General features: G+C 39.3%; 1 non-coding gene across 1 annotated transcript; it reads left to right on the top strand.

Moving 5' to 3' along the window:
- The first annotated feature begins 12,284 nt into the window (after window positions 1–12,284).
- On the top strand, window positions 12,285–12,388 carry LOC148548050 (small nucleolar RNA R71). The gene has a single exon (XR_015897949.1). It is a non-coding gene; the product is annotated as a small nucleolar RNA R71 (small nucleolar RNA).
- The last annotated feature ends 359 nt before the right edge of the window (window positions 12,389–12,747 follow it).

Genomic DNA, 12,747 nt, shown 5'->3' with positions numbered 1-12,747 from the left:
ACGTTAGTGGTGTTCACTTTTACCACTAACGTTGGAGCTCCTCTTTTCTTTCTACGTTAGCTCCCACGTTACTGTAACTAATGTGGCAACTAACGTGGGCTATGATGGCTTTCGAAGGCGTTATTGGCGATCACTTTTCTCATTAACGCCACAAGCTTATGCCCATTCCACATTAGTGGTCACGTTAATTAGACTAACGTGGCTCTTCCTTGCTTCCTTTGTCGTGAAATCAAGCAAATAAAGTGCATCAAAGCTCTATTCCAAGTCATGAGATCATGCATTATCCAATTTGTCATTCAATTCATGCATAATTCTCATGAAATCATGTAAAGTTCACAATGTTTGCTTGAATCAAGATGTAAGTGTATTTCTACCCAAAACTTGCTTATTTACTAAGAAAATGCATGAAACTACCCTAAAACAGTAAAGAAAAGGTCAGTGAAACTGGCCAAAATGCTCTGGCATCACAACACCAAACTTAAAGCTTGCTTGTCCCTAAGCAAGTACTGAAACATCAGAATGATGAATGAAAGAATGAGAGAAATAAGTTCTTATTATAGAAGTAAAGCTCTTGGTTTATGGGGTTTCATGCATAGCAACTTAGGTTCATTCCTTTACTGGTTTCCAGGTCCTTATCATGCTCTTGAATACTTGCTTGATTGCATCCTATGAGATCCTTATTCTTTGATCCTCCCTTTTTTTCTCAGGGTTTATTGCATCCTTAGGCTATGTGCTCTGTGAGGGGGCAACTCTTTAAAGTAAGCTTTCAGCCAACACTCCCGAACCAGTTGGTTCAAGGTGCTAGGTGTTGAAACACCCCTAAGGACTTACTTCCTCAAGTCTCTCTCTCCCATACATGCACACCACAGGCACATGGTTTGTTATTTTCTTTCTTTGAGGCCTTGGTGTCCAATATCTCTTTGGGTTACTAAATGTTCTGTAGGAAAAGTTGCTCTTGATAATGTACTTTCAGCTGATAATCCCGGGTTAGTTAACCCAAGTTACCAAGTGATAAGGCACCCCTGAGAGCTTAGTCATCCAAGCATATCCTTTGCACAGGAGCACCACAGACATATGCCTCAGTATTCAAACCCTTAGTGCCTAGTCTTATTTCTTATTATTTTTCTTTCTTTTTCAAACTCTTATTGTTCTTTCTCTTTTTCTTATTAGGATCTTGTTGTTTGGCTAATCTCATAGAATGTGCTTCAAGCATGTACTTTAATACACATGAGTGCCCTCATACCTTATAGGTGATCCAACTTAGCTAATCTATTATCCCACCACCAACCTTGAGGACTTATTTCACCATATGAACCCTACTCTAGTTTCTTTCATAACATTCTCTTTTATTGAATTCAAAGGGCAAGCATACAAGTACGTAGGATGAAAATGAAAACATGTAACTTGGACCAGCACACATGTGACAGAAGCAAAGAAAAAAGAAACAAACATTAAATTCTAATGACTTAAACTAAAGAGTAATTATTAATCAGGGGCACATTCAGACTTCCAATTTGAGCATTTCCAAGCATATGGAATCAAGTAACAATACAACCTTTTAGTGGTGACTTCTAGCTGTCTCTTTGTTGTCATCATCCATAGCTTTTGCATCCTTCTTCGCCTCCTTGGATGATGGTGCACTGTTTTTCCAAAAGATTGATTGAAATCCTGCAAAATTATTGGAAGTTGCTTGTTCCCAAAGCACTTGAGAAATAGTTAGCATGCATGTATGCTTGTGAATTTCTGAACTTAATTTGGTGTGTGAACACCAAACTTAGTTCCTTGCCTAATGCAACAGATTGAATACATGCAGAGAACCTCATGTGCTTTTATTAATAAAACGACTATGAATTAGAAACTAAACTATTGTTAAGTGGTTTCCCTGATTGGTTGGGGCTAGCAACTTGCCATTGAAGAGGTGTAGTGTGATTCTAACTGAAATCTTTGGTGGAACACCAAACTTAGAATTACACATTCACTCTTGGATTATTTTGGTGTGCAATACCAAACTTAGCTCCTCACAATACAGGAAAAACTACTTGTAACTTTTATTGAAATAATCATGAAAAGGAAACTACCTTAGGTTGGGTTGCCTCCCAATGAAGCGCTCTTTTAGCGTCGCTAGCTCGATGATTTCTCCATTAGTTGAGATGATACTTCATTTTGGGGTTTTTCCCCATGTTGCCCATGTAGTGTTTGAGCCTTTGTCCGTTCACAGTGAAAATCCTCTTTGAACTTTCCTCCATGATTTCTATGTGTCCATATGGCGAGACCTTTGTGACAAGAAAGGGTCCTGACCATCTTGATTTGAGTTTCCCAGGAAAAAGTCTCAATTTGGAGTTGTAGAGGAGCACTTGCTGTCCTTTTTCGAAGCTCCTGGATGTCAGATTGAGGTCGTGTCTTCTCTTTGCCTTTTCTTTATAGATCTTGGCATTTTCATAGGCTTGAGATCTAAACTCCTTCATTTCCTACAGCTGCAAGACCTTTTTTTCACCAGCAGCAATGCTATCAAAATTTAGCAGCTTGAGAGCCCAGAGTGCTTTGTGTTCCAGCTCCAATGGTAAATGACATGCCTTTCCATACACCAGTTGATATAGGGACTGAACGATCGGTTTTTCTGTCAATATAGAAATTCACAAATATAATCGCGTTGTAAGTATAGCTTCTAAACCAACAGAAAATCCTTTCGTACAAAAGTTTGGTTGTCACAAGTAACAAAACCCAATAAAAAGTAATAACCGAAGTATTTAAACCTTGGGTCGTCTTCTCAAGGAATTTCAGGGAGGTATGATTTATTATTGGTTATGGAAAAAGATATATTTTTGGGTTTTTAATGTATAAGATAAAAGGCAAAAATAGTAAATGGCCAGAAAGTAAATTGTAAGGAATTAATTTAAATAAATAATAAAACTCTTGGCAAGGTATAAGAACTGGAAGTCCTATTGATGACAAGTCATCTTAGCCTAGTTTTACTAGCCTTTTTCTTTTGTTTTCAATTGAATTATGCACTTTCTTAAGCCATAAGCAAGCCAATTGGGTAGATTTCCATGTTTCCTTTGATTCAATCAACCATGGATGAATTAATGCACTTTCATGAGATTTTATGCTATAATTGTCATATATTATGAAAGAAACACAATCTTATGATTTGGGGGCATAGCTTTGATTGTTTTGATTGATTGATGATAGGTGAAAAGAGCTTTGAAGAAGGTTGAAGGAAGAAGGAAGGGCTAGGAGCAAGAGAGAACAAAAAGTTTGAGCCAAAGTTTGCCTCAAACTTTAGCTCAAACTTTTGGAAGAATTGAAAACACTCCAGAGGAAAAAAAGCTTGAGCCAAAGTTTGCCTCAAACTTTAGGTCAAACTTTTGGGAGAAAAGCTTGAGCCAACGTTTGCCTCAAACTTTTTGGCAAACGTTGGCATCACAAAACCAACACCCTGGAAGAGAAAAGCTTGCGCCAATGTTTTCCTCAAACTTTTTGGCAAACGTTGGCGCCACACTTGCACACCCTGGAAGAGAAAAGCTTGCGCCAACGTTTGCCTCAAGCTTTTTGGCAAACGTTGGCGCCATACATATACACAAGGGGGCCAACGTTTGAGCAAAAGTTTGACCTCAAACTTTAGCCCAAACGTTGGTAGCAGCAAGTGAAGCCATCTGGTATAAAAAGTTTGAGTAAAAGTTTGCCTCAAACTTTTACTCAAACTTTTATGATTCTCAATCCGGTTCACAATGGATCTTTCTCCAACTCCAAGAGCAATCAACCAAGGCCTTTATCAACCCAATTCCATCAAGAGCAAAGGCCCAAATCAAGGCTTGAAGACCATTTGAAGAAAGTGTATAAATAGCTTAGGATTTAAGTTTTAGGAGAGCTTTTCCGGAGAAAATTTTCAGAACACTTACAGTGGAGAGCACCTTGACATTTTTGCATTGTTGTTTTTAGAATTCAAGAGAATTAGGGAGGAGAATTGATCTCTCGTCTTCCTTGTTATTGTTTGAGCACTTTTTACTTTTCTTGTTTCGGATCTTGGGTGGAGAATTGAAGAACTTCTGTTTCAATCTCACCTTGAGATCTCGTTTAATTTTCTGCATAATTGAATTTCCATTTCTGTTAACTGCTTCGGCTTCTACTCTTCTGCAATTTACATTTCTTTATTTCCTTTGCAATTGTTCTTGCTGGATCTAGGAAGGCAGTGAGATCTAGACTTGGCTATCTAGTCTCTTGAGTCCTGAGATCTATAGCTTTCAATTTCAATTTCCTTGTTTCGTTGTCACACCAAGCTTATTCTCATTTTCATTTAAGATCCGGTTTAATTGAATCCATCTTTTACATTCCTGTTTGTTGAATTTTTCTTTTCCTTGTTTAATTTCTGCAAATCCAATTCCCAATTCCCTTTACAATTCAAGCCATTTACATTTCTTGCACTTTAAGATTCTGCAATTTACATTTCTTGTGTTCTAAGTTTCTGCCATTTAATTTCTTGTTCTTTAAGATTCAGCACTTTATTTTCTGTTCTCTTTAATTTCATGCAATTTACCCATTCCCTTTACTTTCCATGCAATTTAAATTCTGTTAATCACAAATCACTCAACCAAATCTTGATTCGCTTGACTAAATCAACCACTAAACTAAAATTGCTCAATCCTTCAATCCCTGTGGGATCGACCTCACTCACGTGAGTTATTATTACTTGATACGACCCGGTGCACTTGCCGGTGAGTTTTGTGTGTTTGGAATTCGTTTTCCGAAAATACACATCACCTATCCTAGTTATCCTTATCAATTGTGATGAGAATTGGATTTTTCTCCCACTTTGTTAACCTCTAACTGTGAAGGTAAGTTAAGTGGATGAATTAATTTGAATCCTCAAGTCCTAGTCTTTCCTTGGGAAAGGCTAGGGTTATTGGAACTTGTTTGAATTCTTGAAGAATTCTAATTTTCAGTCAACACCTCGAGTTTGATAACTCAAGCGTCACCAATTATTTAACCAAATCCAAAAGGGAAAATTCTAAATTAAATTGAAGACATCATAAATAGAATAAAGCAATCATAAATCTGAAACACATCAAATTACGTTTAAACATAAATTCAAATCTAACATAGAAAAGTTCATAAAGTAAATTGGGAAAATAAATAAAAGGAACGTTGAACCTGAGAAGTAGTTGAAATCCTAAATCCTTTAAGAGAAATCCTAATCCTAAAACCTAAGAGAGAGGAGAGAACCTCTCTCTCTAAAAACTACATCTAAATTATGAAAAGTGAATTATGAATTATGAAAGCATGATCATGAATGAATAGATTCCCCACTTTATAGCCTCTAATCTGTGTTTTCTGGGCCATAAACTGGGTCGAAAATAGCCCAGAAATTGCCGGAGAAGAAATCTGCCACGCTGATTTTTGTCATTGTGACGTATCTGCGTGGAGCACACGTTCGCGTTGCCTAGCATCAGGGCAACTATGGCATATTATTATATATCAAATCGAAGCCCCAGACGTTATCTTTCCAACGCAGCTGGAACCATCTCATTTGGACCTCTATAGCTCAAGTTATGATTGTTTTAGTGTGAAGAGGTCAGGCTGAACAGCTTAGCAATTTCTTCAACTTCTTGTATTCCTTCCACTTTTGCATGTTTTCTTTCCATCCTCTAAGCCATTCCAGTCCTGTAATCCTTGAAATCACTTAACACACATATCACGGTATCTGATGGTAATAAGAGAGGATTAATATTAGCAAATATAAGGCTAAGAAGCATGTTTTCAATCATAGCACAAATTCTGGGAAGGAATTGTAAAACCATGCAAATAGTATGAATAAGTGGGTAAAGAGTTGATAAAAACCACTCAATTAAGCACAAGATAAACCATAAAATAGTGGTTTATCAGGGACATCCCGATTGGTGTTTTGAATGCCGTTCTGTATGCCCAAAGAGCATCATCTAGCTTCTTCGACCAGTCCTTTCTTGATGCTCCTACAGTCTTCTCCAGAATCCTTTTTAATTCTCTATTAGATATCTCGGTTTGCCCACTTATTTGGGGGTGGTAGGGCATGGCAACCTTGTGTTTTACCCCGTATCGTAGGAGAAGAGCTTCTAGTGGTCTGTTACAAAAATGGCTCCCTCCATCACTGATGAGGGCTCGTGGGACTCCGAACCGGCTAAAGATATTCTTTCTGAGGAAGTTCATGACTACCTTGTTATCATTTGTTGGGGTTGCAATAGCCTCTACCCACTTGGAAACGTAATCCACTGCTACCAAGATATACTTGTTTGAATATGAGGTTGGGAATGGTCCCATGAAATCGATTCCCCACACATCAAACAGTTCCAGTTCTAAGATGAAATTCTGTGGCATCCCATTTCTTTTGGGTAAGTTTCCAGCTCTTTGGCATTTATTGTAGTTCTTTACTAGTTCTTTGGCATCCTTGAAAAGGGTGGTCCAAAAAAATCTACTTTGTAACACCTTGGTTGTAGTTCTTTCCCCTCCAAAATGGCCTCCATAGCATGAGCCGTGGCAATTCCATAGGACCTCTCGTCCCTCTTCTTCTGAAACACATCTTCTCAGGACTCCATCTGAACACTTCTTGAAGAGATATGGCTCATTCCAGACAAAATATTTAGCATCATTGATGAGTTTTTGATACACGGAAAACTTGTCTCTCAACAAATCTCCCTTCGGTAAGTGTACCGAATTTGTCGTCAAGTAAAAACTCACAATAGAGTAAGGTCGAATCCCACAGGGATTGATTGATCAAGCAACTTTAATTAGAAGAATGTTCTAGTTGAGCGAATCCAGAATTTGGGTTGAGAGTTGCAGAAAATAAAATGGCGGGAATGTAAATAACAGAAAAGTAAATGCTAAAATTAAAGGACTAGAAGTAAATGACTGAAAATAAAATGCAGAATTGTAAATGGGAATGGGGGATTTGCTCATAAAAGTAAATGGCAGAAATTAAAGAGAATGGGTAAGATCAGAGATGGGGAGTTCATTGGGCTTAGGAGATGTTGCATTCTCCGGATCAATTTCATTTTCATCTCTTCCTTAATCAATGCACTCATTGATCTCCTTGGCAATCTTAAGTGATTGAATTACAATTTCTTGTAATTCAATCTCTCAAATCTTGATCAATAGCCAATTCCTTGGTCAATTGCTCATGAGAAGAGATGAAGTATGGTCACTGATTATACCACATGCATTTCCCAAATCAAGTATTGAGAGGGTTATAGTCACATACCCATCCAAACCCAATTTGGTCCAGCATGAGAAAGCATTTCTAGCTTGATCTCTTCATTCCTCTTTCAAGGTTCAAAAGAGATCCAAGTTTGAATAGCTTCTCTTCCAAGATAGCTACTCAATTGGATGAAGATCGAAAGCTTTCAAGTAAAATCAAGAGGAAAGATAGAAGAACAATAATGAAAATTAGTATCCATCAAATTACAACAGAGCTCCCTAACCCAATGAAAGGGGTTTAGTTGTTCATAGCTTTTGAAAATGAAAACAAAGATGGAGAATACATCATAAAACTAGAATTTGCAAAGAAAGTAAAATACAGAGAGTAGTTCTCTTTTTTCAGCCTCCAGAACTTCTTCTTAATTCAAAGCTACTCCTATATATACTATTCTTCTCAGCTTCTAGTGTGATTCTTCAAGTCTTGGGCCTTTGGATCTTGATTTTAAAGCAGTTCCTTTCTTTATTTGGGCTTGGCTTTACTTGCAGAGAGAAAGTGCGAAGTGGGCGGAGACTTTAGTTCAGGACGTTAGGGGTGTTAATATTTAGTGAGAATATAAGTTCGAGAATGTTAGTGACACTTAACATTGTCACTAATGTTCCAATGCACCCCTTTTCCTCAAGTTAAAACCCACGTTAACTAGGTTAACGTGGCTTTTAACGTTGCCTTGTTAACCTTCGAGAACGTTAGTGACACTCAACATTGTCACTAACGTTCCAGTGTGCCCCTTCTTGCTTCACGTTAAAGCCCACGTTAACTAGGTTAACGTGGCCTTTGCCATCCTTCGAGAACGTTAATGACATTCAACATTGTCACTAACGTTCCAATGTGCCCCTAGGTCTCACGTTAGAGTCCATGTTAACTAGGTTAACGTGGCTTCTAACGTGGCCATCCTTAGCCATCCCAACGTTAGTGACAATGTTGAGTGTCACTAACGTTGGCTCATCCTTCATTCCTCATCGTTAGCTTCCACGTTAACCAAGTTAACGTGGAAGTTAACGTGACTCTTGGGGGTTGTGTGGTTGCTTCAACGTTAGTGACAATGTTGAGTGTCACTAATGTTGTCGACAACTCTTCATCCTTTACGTTAGTTCCCACGTTAACCAAGTTAACGTGGGAGTTAACGTGGTACTTTGCATCATAGGCCAACGTTAGTGACAATGTTGAGTGTCACTAAAGTTGGCTTCTCTTCCCCCCTTAACGTTAGAGGCCACGTTAACTAGGTTAACGTGGCCACTTATGAGTAATTGCCAACGTTAGTGACAATGTTAAGTGTCACTAACGTTGGCTCAACTTCTCTTCTCCACGTTAGAGTTCATGTTAACTTAGTTAACCTGACTCTCTAACGTGGGCATTGATGGCTTTTTGAGAGTGTTATTGGCAATCACTTTTCTCATTAACCTTGCAAGTTACCTCCCCTTTTCTTGCTTCCTTTTGGTCCTGAAATCAAGCAATAAAGTGCATCAAAGCTCTAGTCCAAGTCATGAGTAATGCAACATAATATTTGTCACTAAACTTATGCAAAATCCTCATGAAATTATGTAAAATGCACAATGTATGCTTGAATCAAGGCATAGGTGAATATCTACCCAAAACTAGCTTATTTTCTAAAGAAATGCATGAAACTAACCTAAAAACAGTAAAGAAAAGGTCAGTGAAACTGGCCAAGATGCCCTGGCATCAGTTTTTTTCTTTGACGTTTGTTGATCTCTGGAGGTAAAGCCCCAGTTGCCTTGAAATTGGCAATGTCTACAAATCAGGGTGCTTTGTGAACCGTCATTAACTGCTCATCTCGGAAGCGCTCATTCACACTTGCATCATGTGTTCCACCTTTGTCATGACGGATTCTGGATAGGTGATCGGCTACCTTGTTCTCCACTCCTTTCTTGTTTCTAATCTCAATATTGAATTCCTGCAACAACAAGATCCATCTTATCAGTCTTGGTTTTGATTCCTGCTTGGCAAACAAATATTTAAGTGCTGTGTGATCTGTGAAAACGATCACTTTGGCACCAATGAGGTATGATCTAAACTTGTCAAATGTAAAAACTATTACCAGCAGCTTCTTTTCAGTAGTGGTATAGTTTCTTTGAGTGTCATTGAGGACCTTGCTGGCATAGTATATCACGTGGACCAAATTATCTTTCGTCTGTCCTAACACTGCCCCAACTGTAAAATTAGATGCATCGCACATCAGTTCAAATGGTAAGTTCCAATCTGGTGGGGAAATGATAGGAGCAGAGGACAGCCTCTTTTTTAAGTTTTCGAATGCTAGCATGTACTTTTCATCAAAGATGGTGTATCAGATACAAGGAGATTGCTTAAGGGCTTGGCTATCTTTGAAAAATCTTTAATAAACCTTCTGTAAAAGCCAACATACCCTAAAAAGCTCCTAATTGCCTTGACATCACTTGGTGGGGGTAATTTTTCAATGAGTTCCACCTTAGCTCTGTCTACCTCAATGCCTTGGTTAGAAACCTTATGGCCAAGGACTATTCCTCCTGTCATCATAAAGTGACATTTTTTTCCAATTCAAGACCAAATTGGTTTCTTGGCATCTTTTTCCCCTTCAATGAATTTTTCTATCATATCTGAGAAGATAGAAAGCATGCAGCGTTGAAACGTTGCAGGAGCATTACATAGCCCAAATGGCATGCGCCTGTATGCAAACACTCCATATGGGCAAGTAAATGACGTTTTCTCCTGGTCTTTCGGATCAACCACTATTTGATTATATCCTAAGTAACCATCTAGAAAACAGTAATATGCATGTCCTGCAAGTCTTTCCAACATCTGATCCATGAAGGGGAGTGGGAAGTGATATTTTCTTGTAGCTTCATTGAGTTTTCTGTAGTCAATGCATATCCTCCATCCTGTGACCGTTCTTGTAGGGATGAGTTCGTTCCTCTCATTGGGTACTACAATGATTCCTCCTTTCTTGGGGACCACTTGGACGGGGCTGACCCATGGGCTATCCAAAATTGGGTAGATCACCCCTCCTTGCCACAGCTTCATGACTTCCTTCTGTACCACTTCTTTCATGACTTAATTTTGCCTCCTTTGGGATTGGATGGATGGTTTGACATCATCTTCTAGCAGTATCTTATGCATGCATATGGCCGAACTGATTCCCTTCAGGTCAGCGAGGGTCCATCCAATGGCATCCTTATGCTTTTGTAATACTTGGAGTAGTTCCTCCTCTTGTTCTTGGCTGAGGGCTGAGTTTATGATCACTGGGTAACTTTCATTCTCTCCTAAATATGCATATTTGAGAGTGGACGGTAGTGCTTTGAGTTCAAGTTTGGGTGCTTCTTTTCTTTCATTCTCCTCCTCTAGTGTGCCCTGAACATAAACCTCCGCTGTTGCAGCCTCTTGTACTGCATCTTCCAGTGAATCCAACCTCATACATTCTCTCAATGGTTCTTGTGGGTAACTCATGGCCTTGAACACATTGAATATCATCTTCTCATTGTATATTCTCAGGGTAAGTTCACCTTTTTGGACATCAATGATAGCTCCAGCAGTGGCTAAGAATGGTCTTCCCAGGATGATAGAAGCCTTGGCTCCTTCCTTCATATCCAACACTACAAAGTTTGCTGGAAAGATTAAGTCTCCTACCTTCACTAGCAAATCTTCTACTATGCCGTGAGAAAACTTGAATGATCGGTCTGCCAGTTGTAGGGCCATTTTTGTTGGTTTGGCCTCCTCAATCCTCATTTTTCTCATCATAGCTTCGGACATCAGATTTATGCTGGCTCCTAAATCACATAGGGCCTTTTCCACTGTGATTTTCCCTATAATACAAGGAATCTGGAAGCTCCTAGGATCCTTCAATTTCTGGGGTAGTTTGTGCTGAATGATGACACCACATTTTTCGGTTAGTATCACAGTCTCGTTGTTCTTCCAGCTTCTCTTCTTGGTCATCAATTCCTTCAAGAACTTGGCATAGAGTGGCATTTGCTCTATTGCTTCAGCAAAGGGTATGTTAATCTGTAGGTTTTTGAAGATTTCTAAAAATCTTGAGAATTGGCTGTCATCCCCCTTTTTCTTCAATTACTGAAGGTATGGGACTTTTGGAATGTATGGCTTCTGCACTTCTCCTTTTTGATGTGAATTGGAAGTGGGAACTTGAACTTCAACTTGTCCCTCTTCCTTTTCATTTGAGTCCTTCTCTTGTGGTTTCTTGGAGGTCTCCTTCAATTCCTTTCCACTTCTGAGGGTGATAGCCTGACACTCCTCCCTTGGGTGTGAATCAGTGTTGCTGCAAAGGTTATGGCCGGGAATTCGCTTAAATAGGTAGCCAATTTGTGTCTCAAGTTTCTTGATGGCAGCATCTTGATTCTGCATATTGGATCGCACTTCCTCTCGGAACATTTTACTGTCTTGTACTTCTTTGCATATACGTTCAAGTAGAGTCTCAATCCTTGAGAGTCTATCTTTGGATGATGGTGAGTTGAGATTGGAGGGATGAGAAGGGCCATTTTGGTTTTGATATGGATGTTGAGAGGTATTGTTAGGTGGGTGCTGATATGATCTCTGTGTGGAATGTTAGTGAGCTGCATTGTTGTTGGGGTTGTGACGTCTCTGATCTTGGCCTTGATCTTGTTGATTTCCCCACCTAAAGTTCGGGTCGTTCCTCCAACCAGGATTATAAGTTTTGGAGTATGGATCATGGGTTTGCCTGGGTGAGTTCCCAATGTAGTTGGCTTGTTCCTGATCACCCTCTACCTCTACAATCACTCCTTCTTGAGCTGCTGATGAGGTGGTGACTGCTGCGACTTGGTTTCTTTCCATCTTCTTGGTAAGGTCAGCCAGCTGCTTGGTGATCATCTTGTTTTGAGCCAACAGTGCATCCACATTGTTCAGCTCCATCACTCCTCTAGTATTGCCCCTTTCAGAAGCATAGAAGTAATCATTCTCAGCTACAGTCTCAATGACATCTATGGCTTCTTCAATGGTCTTCTTCTTGTTCAGAGATCCCCCGGATGAGTGGTCTTTTGCCTTCTTTGATTCATAAGAAAGACCCTCATAGAAAATATGTAACTGCACCTATTCATTGATCATGTCTGGTGGGCACCTTCTTGTCAAGTCCTTAAACCTCTCCCATGCTTCATAGAGAGTTTCACCATCTTGTTGCCTGAAGGTTTGTACTTCAGCTCTCAACCTGTTAATTCTCTGAGGAAGGTAGAATCTCGCCAAGAATTTGTTTACCACATCTTTCCAGGTTGTTAAACTCTCCTTCGGGAAAGATTCCAGCCATTTAGATGCTTTGTCCTTGAGTGAAAAGGGGAACAAAAGTAATCTATAGGTGTCAGGATGAACACCATTAGACTTCACAGTATCACATATCCTTAGGAAGGTGGTGAGATGTTGATTGGGGTCTTCTTAGACACTTCCTCCGAATGAACAGTTGTTCTGAACAAGGGTGATGAGCTGGGATTTTAGTTCAAAGTTATTGGCATATATGGTTGGATTTTGGATGCTACTTCTACAATTTCCTGGGTTTGGATTGATGTAAGAGCCCA

This window comes from Arachis ipaensis, chromosome B8, assembly GCF_059453495.1.
Source record: "Arachis ipaensis isolate K30076 ecotype BB chromosome B8, ASM5945349v1, whole genome shotgun sequence".
NCBI lineage: Eukaryota > Viridiplantae > Streptophyta > Magnoliopsida > Fabales > Fabaceae > Arachis > Arachis ipaensis.
This window is presented reverse-complemented; position numbering and strand designations above follow the sequence as displayed.